At 43.9% G+C, this 12,462-nt stretch overlaps 1 protein-coding gene and 1 long non-coding RNA gene across 2 annotated transcripts in view; one reads left to right on the top strand and one right to left on the bottom strand.

Annotated features, from left to right (window-relative positions):
- MEGF6 (multiple EGF like domains 6) overlaps positions 1-12,462 on the top strand; it is a 1,562,146-nt gene that overhangs the window by 102,700 nt on the left and 1,446,984 nt on the right. The gene's annotated exons all lie outside the window — the stretch shown is intronic.
- LOC138472185 (uncharacterized) overlaps positions 1,680-12,462 on the bottom strand; it is a 226,922-nt gene continuing 216,139 nt past the window's right edge. Inside the window, exon 3 of the long non-coding RNA XR_011268565.1 lies at positions 1,680-1,876. This is a non-coding gene — a long non-coding RNA (uncharacterized lncRNA). The remainder of the gene's footprint in view (positions 1,877-12,462) is intronic.

Raw genomic sequence — 12,462 nt, 5'->3', positions numbered from 1 at the left:
ATCATTCGTGTGACCTTTTATTTTCCAGTTGACCTAGAAGCCCTGTTGCGTCAAAATTACTATTTCTCCCTTATCCTATGTCATGCAGAGAGCATGTTAGTCGGAACATTTTCCGTTATCCACGTTAACTAAAGGGCGATAATTATAATGGGGTCACCTGCAATCCTGCTTGCTTGGTGAGGAAGAACAGAGCTATGACCGCTCCATCGTGGCGCACGAGAGAAGACGTGTTGTTGGTAGCCTATGTATAGTGCCGTGTACATGCAGGTTTGGCCCCCGACGATGGACTTACCTGTCTGAAGTGCACTGGCCACATGCATGCCTTCTGCCTTAGGAGCACAGCGAATAAAGGAAAAAAGACTACATTGGAGGAGCAATCAAGACAAATTTTTTGAAGTTATTGCATCACTCCGGTGGTGACGGTGCACAGTAGGAATACCTTTAACATTAACATATTTAATAACTGTTTTCAAACTATAATTTAAGCAAGTAGTAGTGGTTACTACCAGGGTGCGGCCAAAACACTGGAGGAATTCCCTCGGTTTCTTTATATGATTTGATGTGGCATTTATAACGCGCCCTGTCGTTAAGTGTTTCTAGGTGCGACAAGACAAGGAGGTGGAAACAGAGGGAGGACAAAACAGCGATCTTACTAGGCCTTGTGTTATCCAGATTGCACAAGTGCAGGGAAGTGGAAGGGGAGAAGTGCCGAGGGGGGATGGTGGGGGAAAAGTGCAGGTAATGTACAAGATGGTACCAGGGTGACCCAAAACATGAAAAAGCTCTTGATCCACTTAACAGGTACTATGGAAACAAAACAAAGATTGGGCCTGATCGCTAATTTGATGGCATTGACCATGCAAATACCACTCTCCTTTTTTACCAATACCACAGCAGTAAATCCTTAATATTGTAACTGTGTTACTCACATTCAAGGTGTCCCACAGGGCTCTATTGGGGATCGCAGGAATTCGCTTGAGTGGTAATGCCGCTGATGAACAGTCAACCACTTATCTGAGGAAATACCTCAAGTGGCACGCTGCATTGCCTTCAAATGAACCTCAAACTCCAAATCTATTGGAGCAGTGAAAATGGCAATTATTCCATTACTGTTGTTTTTTGTTACTCCTACCGCCATTATTCTTAGATAGACTTAAACTCCTTTAAGTCACATAAACAGTTCCAGGATAAGTCAGTTTCCAATTGCATAGCAGCTCGTAGGGGATTGATTTCCACATGAAACTCTACAGGCATAATAGAGGAACACCTGCCTGTTCTACTTATGCTCAATATTTCTGATCATACTGATCAAGATGACCTGAATCATAGTCTACAGGATGCAGTGAGCATAGATAAACAGAAATGACCAATCACTGTGCCCAATAACCACGCTAACAAATGCTATCAGAACCAAAGTTGCATCTGCCTTGGGTTGTGGCGCTTGTGATGATGGTTACAAAATGGCTCCTTTCATTATGTGCAATAGTTTGAGATCACCAACGTTTTGTGTTTCTGTATCCTTAAACATCTTGGCCCCTAGGTTTAGGTGATCCAATACCCATATTGCATAAGTAATAACGAAAGATGATTGAATGATCCAATGTTGGGTTTTGTCTTGATGAGCCATTTTATTACACATAAAATTATAATGCCAACACGTATTTCAAGCCTCTCTTGCACTTTTTCAAGTAAAATAACATTTGTCTGCACAAATTATTCTCATGTTTGTCCTTAAAATGAACAGGAAAATCATGAGTATTCCGATGTTCTCAATTTCAATAGTGTCCAGTTTGATAGCTGGGGTGTATGGCAGGCGTTGTGCTTCTCTTGCCATCACTCAAGACGTGCGATGCAACTGAATGGGAAGACAACAGCGCTGAAAGGGAAACACAGGTTATCAGTAATACACAGACATTTCAAAAGAGGGATACTGCAAGGAAATCAAAAGTATTTAATGGGAGCAATCAATGAGAAATCAGATGATGCTGATGTGTTATTTATATAGCGCTTGTGCCAACGCAGTTTACCTAGATCATATTTACATACAATATCATCCAACCGAAGTTGCTACTCATATTTCACTGTTAGAAGGACAAAAAGCTGAGCTGGTTTTGCCGGGATTCGAGCCTGCGACTTACAGATCACACACAGATCGCTGCAGCAAGTGCTCAACCAGCAGAGCTATCTTACCAGCGTATCTGGGTGGGACAGTTGTGGTACCGCTGGGAAAGAGTGCCCGGCCCTCAAAGTGGAATGCTTACGAGGTGTGACAATAGGGCACTGTGTCTCCCTGTGTAAAAAAAAATAGGCAGGAGTACGCTAAGGTGACTTGGTTTTAATAGTCTGGACAACTAGTTTTATGGAAATATTTTTTTTTTAAATGTATATATATGTTTCAATTGTGAAATGTGCTTATATTAGTGTTTTTATATGCAGCATTTGCGCAGGGCTCTTATGCTCTAGGGCCAAGTCCGCTATTAAGATATGTTTTATATAAATAAATAAATAAGTGTCCTCGAAAAACCTGAGGACCAGGATGGGAATTATTTGTACTTTGTTTTAGCCATGACGACAAAAAAGAAAAAGGGACTGTGTGCCTGTGTGACAATAAGCGGGGTTTAAATCAAAATTCTTTTTGATTCAGGATCCCAGCAGCCTCCTAGTGTCCCCAGGGCACATATCATTTTAAAGTTTAAAACACATTCTTGCTAAATTCAGACCCCTGCATACTCATTACTACCTTCTGGTCACTGCTGAACAGTTGATGTTTACAAAAAAGAGGCAGAGAGGAACATGGGGCGCAACATGGCTTGACTGCGAGGGGTGGAGAAGAGACGGGGGCTTGGCAGGGTTGCCTGGGGACACGGGCGGCTGCTGGAGGCAGAGAGAGGGGGGGGGGGGGGCAGAGAGCTGTCCGGATGGGGAAGAAGGAGGAGAACAGATGAAACGCACAGGAAGGATCTGCGGGAATACCCTGCCTGGGCACATGGTGAATTAACTTGGAAAGTAAAAGCGAACAGGTTTTTCTGGCGTTGCATTAGACTCAGGTCGTGGCGGTGCGGAGCACAGCGCAAACAATTCGCATGAACTGGTGACCATGGGGAGACGAATTCTCAATGCATAGATAGCACAAAGACGAAACAGAGTCCTTATATCCTCACTTAAGCCATGTGCTGCGTTAGAGCGGATTGCCAAATGCGACCGTGCTTCCACGCTTTCGGCCACTTGCCAGTCATTAACATTGTCAAGGATTTTGTATCACACGAATAAGTCCAGGAAGATGCGAGTGAATCCCTCCATTGTGTCTGTTTAGCTGTTCATCAGAAAGCCACTTTCTTAATCCCAAGGTCACGCCAGGGTCTAGATTGTGAGCATTGGCCTTCAGGTCTTGTCTACCCATATGCCTTCCCACAAACTCACAGGTGGTCCTTGTTCCCCAGAAGCTGTTCCTATTGATTCATACATTTCAATCTGAGACTGGCTGCTCCTTGATCTGCACCACTTGGGGTTTAACACTTTGAAATCCACTTGGTAACATGCCCACCGTCATCATGGATTTCCAAAAATGCCGTGCACTCTTGTTCCTTTTTTGAATTGTGTGCACTATTTAAATTGATTTCTGGGGTGTTTTATATTCTTGAGGTGCAGACGAGAAACTACATCCCTGGCATATGGGATGTTTTTAGGAAAATCAGTGGAAAGACAGTTCCCTAGTTGGGGAACTCACGTCCCCTGCAAACTGTAATTGGCTCATTTACTAAGCCCCACATGTTCACCGTCCCCAAATGTTTCAGGGATTGGATGGTGGTGCCCCGCCCCCCCTTCCCTCCATTGACAGGTTTTACAGGCGATGGTATTTACTCTTCCTTCTCCTTTGCAGTGATGGGAAAGATACATGAAGGAAACAGAAGGGAGCTACCGCAGTTGTTTTCTTTCATTGGAAAGCTCTTTTTTTAAAGGCCCCCTTCAGACAGCTGGTGGTTGTGAGCGTGACGGGTAACATGAGGTTAATAATCAGCACAATGCTCTATAATGGGTTGCCGTAGTAGCGCCCAGCAGGACCTATGCCTGGCTGCCATTGCCATTCCTCGTTCACTTCCTACTGCTATTGCAGGGCTGCCTCCAGAACAGGCGCCTGCAACCTGCGGCTCTCCAGATGTTTTGGCCTTCAGCTCCCATGATCCCTCGCCAAGTTGTAGTCCAAAACATCTGGAGAGCAAACGGTTGCAGATCCCTGCCCTAGAACGTGAGGTGATGGCTAGGGGATCAAAACCTGAAACAGTACAGAACGTGTCTCCCCCATTTCACGAAAGTCAAGGCCATTCCTCACCTTCACTGCACCCCAAATGAGAGCTGTCTACTTGAAGTATCTTGCCATCCATGCTGGCCAATACACAACCTACATATCTTGCAGAGCCCCATAGGAGGCCATTTAGATAAGATTCACCTATGCCAGATATATATCCAAAGGTTATGAGTTCAATGTTCAAACTCTGAGAAAGAAAGGCCAGTCAGCCCCATTACTAGTTTGTTGGTATGCCGGTGGTAAATCCATAGAGATACTACCAAACGGAATTACCGTTAGCACCACTTGGTTGGTGGTATTATCGCTGGATTACATGTGTCGGGTTGGCAGTGTTAGTGCCCATTGATGGAGTCCATAGGACTCCATAGGAATTTTGATGGTGTTACCACTGGTGGTATTAGCACAAACAGTAATATTGCCAAAATGGGTGCATTTTGTTGGTAAGACGGTGGAATTACCTCCAGCATTTTGCTGGAGGTTTTTCCTCCACCTCACTGCTAAACCTGTAATACAGTGGTGTGGTAATGCAGTGGTAATATGTTGGTAATGTAGTTACCACTGCATTACTGCTGATTTTTCCCATGCCACCGAGCTCGTAATGAGGCCCTGTGTTTCAGTGCTGCAGTCATCTTCCAGCCCAGCCAGTGGTAGTTTCTGCTGTGCATAGGAAGAAATAGGCAACTTGAGTAATTGCTACTACCTTTAGACCAATTCATCACTAAAGGAGACTTTTAATAGCATTTGATTGGGTATACTAATAAAATAGTATTAACTTAAAATATACCATTACCTTTCAGCAGGTGGGCACTATTTTCTAGCCATAGCATTGGTTTGCGACTTCATCAAGCAAATGCTACTTTTTTTTTAGGAACATCTTCTTTGAGGAATGAGAGATCTGTTCACGGACATACTTCCTCCACTTTAGGCGGAAAAGATCTGGTTAAGACAGCATGCAAAGAAGTAACCTAAGAGGGGCTACCGCATTGATATGGAATCCTGCAGATAGAGCAGCAAAAAGAATGGCTTCTGCGATAACACTTAGCAGCTGTAGATGGTTCAATGTTTATTCACTAAGGAAGCATGGTTCCCAGTGCTGTCACTGGGCCGGATCTTCAGAGATCTGGGATCCGGCAAACATGTCTCCCCGGATCTCAGATTCGGCTTTCCAATCCTTGGAGTCCACATGCACTCTTGTGTGCACTCTACATTCATTTTCAAATGCTGCAGTGCTTTCCATGCATCCGTGTCAGGACTGGATTTAAACTGTGGTCGCAAGGTTGGGAGGCGAGACACTTTTGCTCTTTTCCATGTTATCCCCCACTATAGCTCCACCAGACTGGGAGGATCCTCACCCTCCCTCCAAGCCCCCACCATCTGGAACTCCCTTCCACTCCACATCTGCTGCATTGACAACCTTCTCTCCTTCAGAAAGGCCCTCCAAACCTGGCTATTCCCCACACCAACCTGAAATTCTCTTCCCCACCCCTATCTCACCCCTATCTCTACCATCACAGCATCATTCGTATGCATGTCTCCCTCACATCTATACACCAACAAGCCACGTGTACGTAGAATTACAGGTGGATGCCGGCTGCTGTTGTGGTGGTCCGCCCTACACATTAAATCCACACACTACCCAGTATACACGAACACACAACAGCCCACCAGGCCGTCTCTCTCTGGCTGGTGCACCATGACAGTTTGTTGGTAGCTGGTACGTCATCAAAGAAATGTATTTTGATAGCCACCCAGGGCACAAAATTCAGCAATGTGTTGCCATCCATTAGATCCGTGGAGACATACATTGAGAATCCATACCAGTAGCATACTAGCAGTCAAAGAACCACGAGGATTGCTGATAAAACACTCACAACATACTCGAAATTGGGTTCATAAACTCAATGACGACAACCAGTCTACTACGATTAAAAGAGGCTTTAGGCCAGCATGTCTTGGTCCATTCCAGTGATAATGCAGTCTTTACAGATGTACCAACTACTTCAAAGTCAATTGCACATTAGGAACTATGAAGGCTAGGCCATGTACTGCCCTAGTAGAAATTGTGAATGTTAGCTCTGATATTCCACTTAGAAGATGTCTATTGGTAGCCTTTTATGGAACTTAAGAAATATATATTTAAACTATAAGGGTAGCCTGTCTATTGCACGTAGGGAATCCTGTGATCCCTACACCTGTCAGTCACGAGTAGAAGACGTACTAAGATTGCTGATCTATTTGCGCCTAGAGGACTTTGAGGGCAGTCGGTCTTTACTGCCTAGAATAGCCGATGAGGGTAGATTGTCTTTTCACACAGACGATCGGCTCACACAACGGAATCAAAGATTAGCTCCATCCGAGCTTAAGGTACATAGAGATGCACCACTTCGGTGGACATCTGCCGCAGGCACGCCTTCCATCCGTGCACTTTAGAATGCAGTTACGACTACGAAAAATGCATTTTTTTCGCCTCCTTACACCAGACTTGCCTCAACACATCTTCCTTTAGAATACTAGCTGGTCACATAATTAATCTTTTGCACTAGTGCACTGTTGTGACCTCCCTCAGCACCCGTCCACATGCCTGACCTCTTGGATTGCTTACAGAAGCCTAGTCAGCCCACCTAATTCCTAATCTTGGCCAAATGCCCACATGCATCATAAGCCTTGTCTGCACATTTTCCTACACCTGCACTTTGGTCCCCGAGGGCGTTACCACCACAAGCGCGTTGAGGCCATACACATGGGAAAAAGTGTGATATACATGACTACTACTACTTCTCCACAAGACCACTTGAGGGTCTGAACAGGAGTGCTCTGAAATCCCATGTTAATGTTGCGCTGTACAGAAAATATTGTGTGCCTTTTTTGGGGGGTTTAAGATGTGTGCACTTTTTGTACTTTGCTGACAACATTTGAAGAAATGCAGCAATTTTTCAGGTGTTCATTATTCATCTTCTGAGGGGCTTAGAGGCAAATGTTTATGGGGGGTGAAAATAACCTCTGCTCCATGCTGAAACCTCCCACCCCCCAGCCCCCTTTGCACCTTCACTAATTGGGATTCTACAGTAAATAAAGTCAATTTCCACCACTGGTGGTTCCAGGAAAGGTGTTGCTCTACCGTTTGATGGAGGCAATGGGCCTCATTACGAGGTTGGAGGTAGCTTTGCTAAAACCAGCAAGGCTACCTCCAAACTCGCATTTGGGTCTGGCACCCACGAATGGGCAATTACCTGACTATTCCGGCCCAGCCGGACCCGCTAATTGCCCTTTCACGGGTGCCAGGCCCAGTACATCCCCATTCCCATTTGAACCCCAGAGGGCTCAATGGGAATGGGGACATCGGATGCACCGGCACAGTTTAAAACGGTGCTGGTGCATCCGACATGCTGTGCTCCCAGGTGCTGCACTGCCCGCTAGGTCAGACCTGGGGGATGAGAGGCACCCGCGAGCACAGCTCGTAGTATGGCGGTACGGTAGCAACGGTGCCGCTAGCGCTCCCGGCACCGGTGTTGCCTTACTGCCATACTTATAATGAGGCCCAATATTTTCAGAAGTACTGTGTGCGGAGCTTTTGATACCTTTAAGGGATGTATCCAAGGCTCCATAGTCACTGTCCAAAAGGCAAATATTTTGTTTCGAGCTCAAATAAACTTTCATTACAGGGAAGAAGTGCAAAAGGTCTCTTTCCCATCTTGAGCAGAGCAAGACCACCTTCTTTCAGGAACATTTGTGTTCCACCTTGTGCATTTGGTAGTCAAGATGGGAAAGAGGGAATCCACCACATCAAAATAGCAAAGGGGACTCCTCAGATTTTGATTTTTGGATTTACAGAGAACATTAACTGTGATCTTGTATCATTTACTTATTATTGGGATGAGCAAACATTAAAGTTGCTACCGGAAACTGATCTAAAAAAATCTTGATTGACAATTAGGGAAATGCCCCAGAGTCTTTCTCTTTATCCAACGCAGCTGTGAATGTGCCCTTGGCTAGATTCGTGTGCATATTCCATCCATCAAGGGAAGGGCACATGGAAATGTCTCTGAATGTTGTTCTGGACATGATGGCAACGCCTCCATTAGAGCCAATGACCTCCTGTGATTTGCCTGAAGAGCCTTTTGCGAACTTTTGCGAAGACAAGAGCAGCATTTATCCCGTCACAACTCATTTGAGATATTAATTTCAATGATGGGTATATTTCCCAATTATCTTGCATCTGCTGCATCCGGGTAGTGTCGAAGACACCTTTTACAAAATCACTTCTGCGATTGAACATCAATCACACTAAGGATTTCTTTTTCCCCCAGGCTTTTCTCTATCCGCGTTTGAAATTATTTCAAGTCGCCGTCTCGAGCCCCCTTTGCTTGCTGGATGGAGTGTTTCACGCTGCCATGACATCCGAGGGCTAAACTACATCATCATGTGTAGGCCCATTCCACTGTAGCTAAAACCACATCCATACATTCTAACAGACATATTCCATGATCCAGGAGACCCATAGAATAGTAATGTGTACTGTATGTGCTCATGTATGTAGGTGATTTATATGAAGTGTCAACCAAGCTGCAAAGCAGCTGAATGGTGTACAAGCAGTGGATGGGGTACTCAGTGGAAGGGAGTAGAGAGAAGATAGAATCACCATCAGTAGCCAGAGCTATGGGTTGGTGTAGTGTTCCTAGAAGAACAAGGTCTTCTGTTCTTCCCAGAATTGGGCAGAGAGGGGACCAGCCTGAGGAAAGTAGGTATGCTATTTCAGCGTGTGTGTGCAGAGTGAGAGCTTATTTGTTGTCTAGTGCTCTGGTTTTTCCATTTCTTGCATTCCAGTGTGGAGATATGGGACTCTAGTTTTCCATGTAGCTCCCTTGATAGAGGGTTTCTTGGCCAGGGCATGACCTGTAGAAGGAGGGTAAAGGTCAAATGTTATTTATTTTTACAAATTGTGGCACCGCCGCACGGTCCTTTATGCTGGTTGATCCATTCCTGAAAACCCAGTATGTGTAAGTCCAGTACAGTGGACTCGGAAACCTATATGTGCAATACGGGCTTACCACCAAATCCTAGTAATTAGTGTTTCCCTGGCCCATCATTCATTCCTGCATCAAAGTGAAAGGAACATTTATTTCAGTAACTACACCTAAACGGATTACCCGCATGGCGAAGATGGGTGCGTTTTAACTCTTCTTTTTCTGTTGTGGGAAGAATAGGCTTCTCAATGATGGAACGTGTTAGTAATCAATGTGCTTGGAAAAATTACCCCTAGCAAGAGGGACTTAAATAAAAGCTGTTAAAAAGACCCCAAGCTGCAAAGTCACAGGAATCAACATAAACACACAGGATTTCATTTATTCATGCTTTCGCATTGGAATCTGTGCCACAGGGACGCCATTTCACCAAAATGCCAGGGGTAGCGGAAGTGAGATCACACGACCCTTGACCTTGGATGACATCACAGGAAGTGATGCCATTTGACCCCACCCCAAAGTGACACCATCTGATGCGATGGAATACAACCTTCCACCCCTCGACAAAACAGGAAGTGGCATCACATAGCATTGTTTCTGAGTAAACTACAAAAAATATGTTTAAGATATCACTGTAAAGGGATATACATTTCTTATAAGAATGGATGACCATATGTATCGTTAATATCAGAGCGTATAGGCCCATATTACCAAATCACTGTGAATGCAAGCAGACGTCCAAGGCCAAACGATAATGATGTGTTATTATATAGCACTTACGCTTAAGCGCGCCTCATATAGAACAAATATACATACAATATCACCCAACCTGTGTTGGTACTCATTTATCAACCTCCGCAGGATGAAAGGCTGAGTTGACCTTGCTGGGAGTCAAACCTGCAACCTGCAGATCTCACACACATTGAGGTAGCCAGCGCTCAACCCAATGAGCTATTTTACCGGCTATAGCTATCAGAAAAACAGTCACTCCAGAAACAGAGAGCCACATGCCTCTAGCCACAGCACATGAGCCTCAATCTTGAAAAAAAATATATTTATATTTTGTTGCATTTTCTTTACGGGTAGCAGGGGAGACCACAGGGGCAGCAAGAGAAACCCAAGGATCGCAGTTGCAACCCCTGGCGAACCCTAAATGATGTCCATACTGTGCCACCTGGGACTGAATTGTGTACAAGGGACAAAGGAATGTTCACTTAGAAAACTATAGCCAATTGCCCATGTATAGAGATAATCTGGAAGGTGTGTAGGCAATGGAGATAAGGCTTGCAGACCACTAAACAGCAATCTCTGAACTTCTCATGTATTCCTTGTTCTACTGCCATCTTCCAAGGATGCCACCACCACTTATACGTTTCACCGTCGTTGGGGATCATCAACGTGGTGCCATTGACATCCTTGCAATTGGCATATTCGGACATGTTTGCAAAACACAAAGAAAAAATTGGTTTAAAAAAAGGCAAGACCAAAACACTTCTGCCATGTTATGTGATTGTAGAATAGGCCTTTTCAGTTATCACACCGCACATGTCACAGCGCCACCCACTGATGATCCCTGGAAGTTCCCTTCCAGTTTAGAGCATACAGAAAAGTGATGTTTCAATGCAGACATTATTGCATTTTTGCTCAACGCAAAACCAATGTCAATGTATTTTACGTCCTTGTTTTATAGGGCAGTGATATCTGTCAGCTCACATGGTTGCAGGAATCAAATGGGGTTATTAAGTAGTGCAGTGGCTTCTTGCTCGTATTCCTCTTCCTCTTTTTCTTCCATCCTTGTTATTAGAGTGTAGGGCTGTACCGAATAGCATATTTAGTATTCGGCCGAATACCGAATAGTTTAACAACTATTCGGCCGAAGCCGAATATGAAGCTGAATATGCTTTATTTAATAAATCCTGTTCCAAACTTCAAAAAACACACTTATTAAAAAAACAAATAAAGCACCATTTTAAATGCATTCTATACTTTTATTTATCTTCATTGTAATTAATGTAGCATCTTTATTTAAAGTATAACCGCCAGAAATAAAGCAGGTTTAACCAACATGAAGGGACCAAATGTACAGAAGATTGTTGCATATTTAGTGCCAGTTAAAGTAGGAAGCTTCACAAATGCAAAAGGACTACCTTTGTGAATCAGATGCATTGCATTCTCTATCCAGTTGCAAAGTCGATGTGGTCGAGTTTCGAAACTTCTTTGCAGCTCACATAGAAATGTATAAAATGGTTCTTGTCGGCTCATGCAGGACACAAGTCAAATGGAAATCTAAAATGCGAGAACTCCATCTCACAACTATTCACCCCACCCAAACAAATGCTGCTCACTTTTCACTTATCCTAGCCACTCTTTCTCGCCAATACACAAACATATACAACTTATAATTTCCTGATAAAATATCAGATAATGTTAAACTCAGGACTCAAGTCCTTAGAAAACTATGACTATGACGTACATAATGGGAAGTGACATGACAGGAACTGAAAGTATCTATGCACATTTCTTTTAGTTAGATTTTTCCAACTGAAAAAAAGTGCACATTGCATATAAACATTTGCCAAAAGAAAAGATGTTCCTGTATTGTTGCAGTCTAAGTATAAAAGATGAGCACCTTTTTTGTCTAAGAATCTGTAACAAAACATGCCCCAAAGAATAGATTACAATATAAGATATTTTTGAGCTGTGTGATAGCAATTTGTCTGGTCTAATTCTATTCAGTTTTGCAAACTGAAGTCTATATTTGCCTTTCTGAGTTCATGTTGCATTGTATTCAAATGAGAATGTCAAAGTATTCGGCAAGAGCCGAATAGCAAGAAACTATTCGGCCGAAGCCGAATTGCTTTTTCATCTGGAATTCAGCCGAATACTTACTCGAAGCTCAAGTTCGGTACACTCTTATTAGAGTGTTGGGGCATATTTACCAAACACCATTATTATTATGGTGGGTTTAAAAATGCAAGCAAAAACCCTTGTACCATGAACTGGGAGAGTGGAATAGGCTATTTGAGTTAACAAGCCACACATGTCACAGTGCCACATTGTGGCTTTTCCAGACCGTGGCTCCCAATTCAGAGCCATAGACCAAGGCACCACGGGTAGGCATCATTAAAAGAAATGCTTGCATTATTGCTCCATGCAAGACAAATGCCATTGTCTTATGGGGGAGCACTGTGGCTT

Source organism: Ambystoma mexicanum, chromosome 8 (assembly GCF_040938575.1).
Source record: "Ambystoma mexicanum isolate Mex_15411 chromosome 8, UKY_AmexF1_1, whole genome shotgun sequence".
NCBI classification, from domain to species: domain Eukaryota; kingdom Metazoa; phylum Chordata; class Amphibia; order Caudata; family Ambystomatidae; genus Ambystoma; species Ambystoma mexicanum.
The sequence above is the reverse complement of the archived record's forward strand: the minus strand, read 5'-3'. Positions and strand labels throughout refer to the sequence as shown.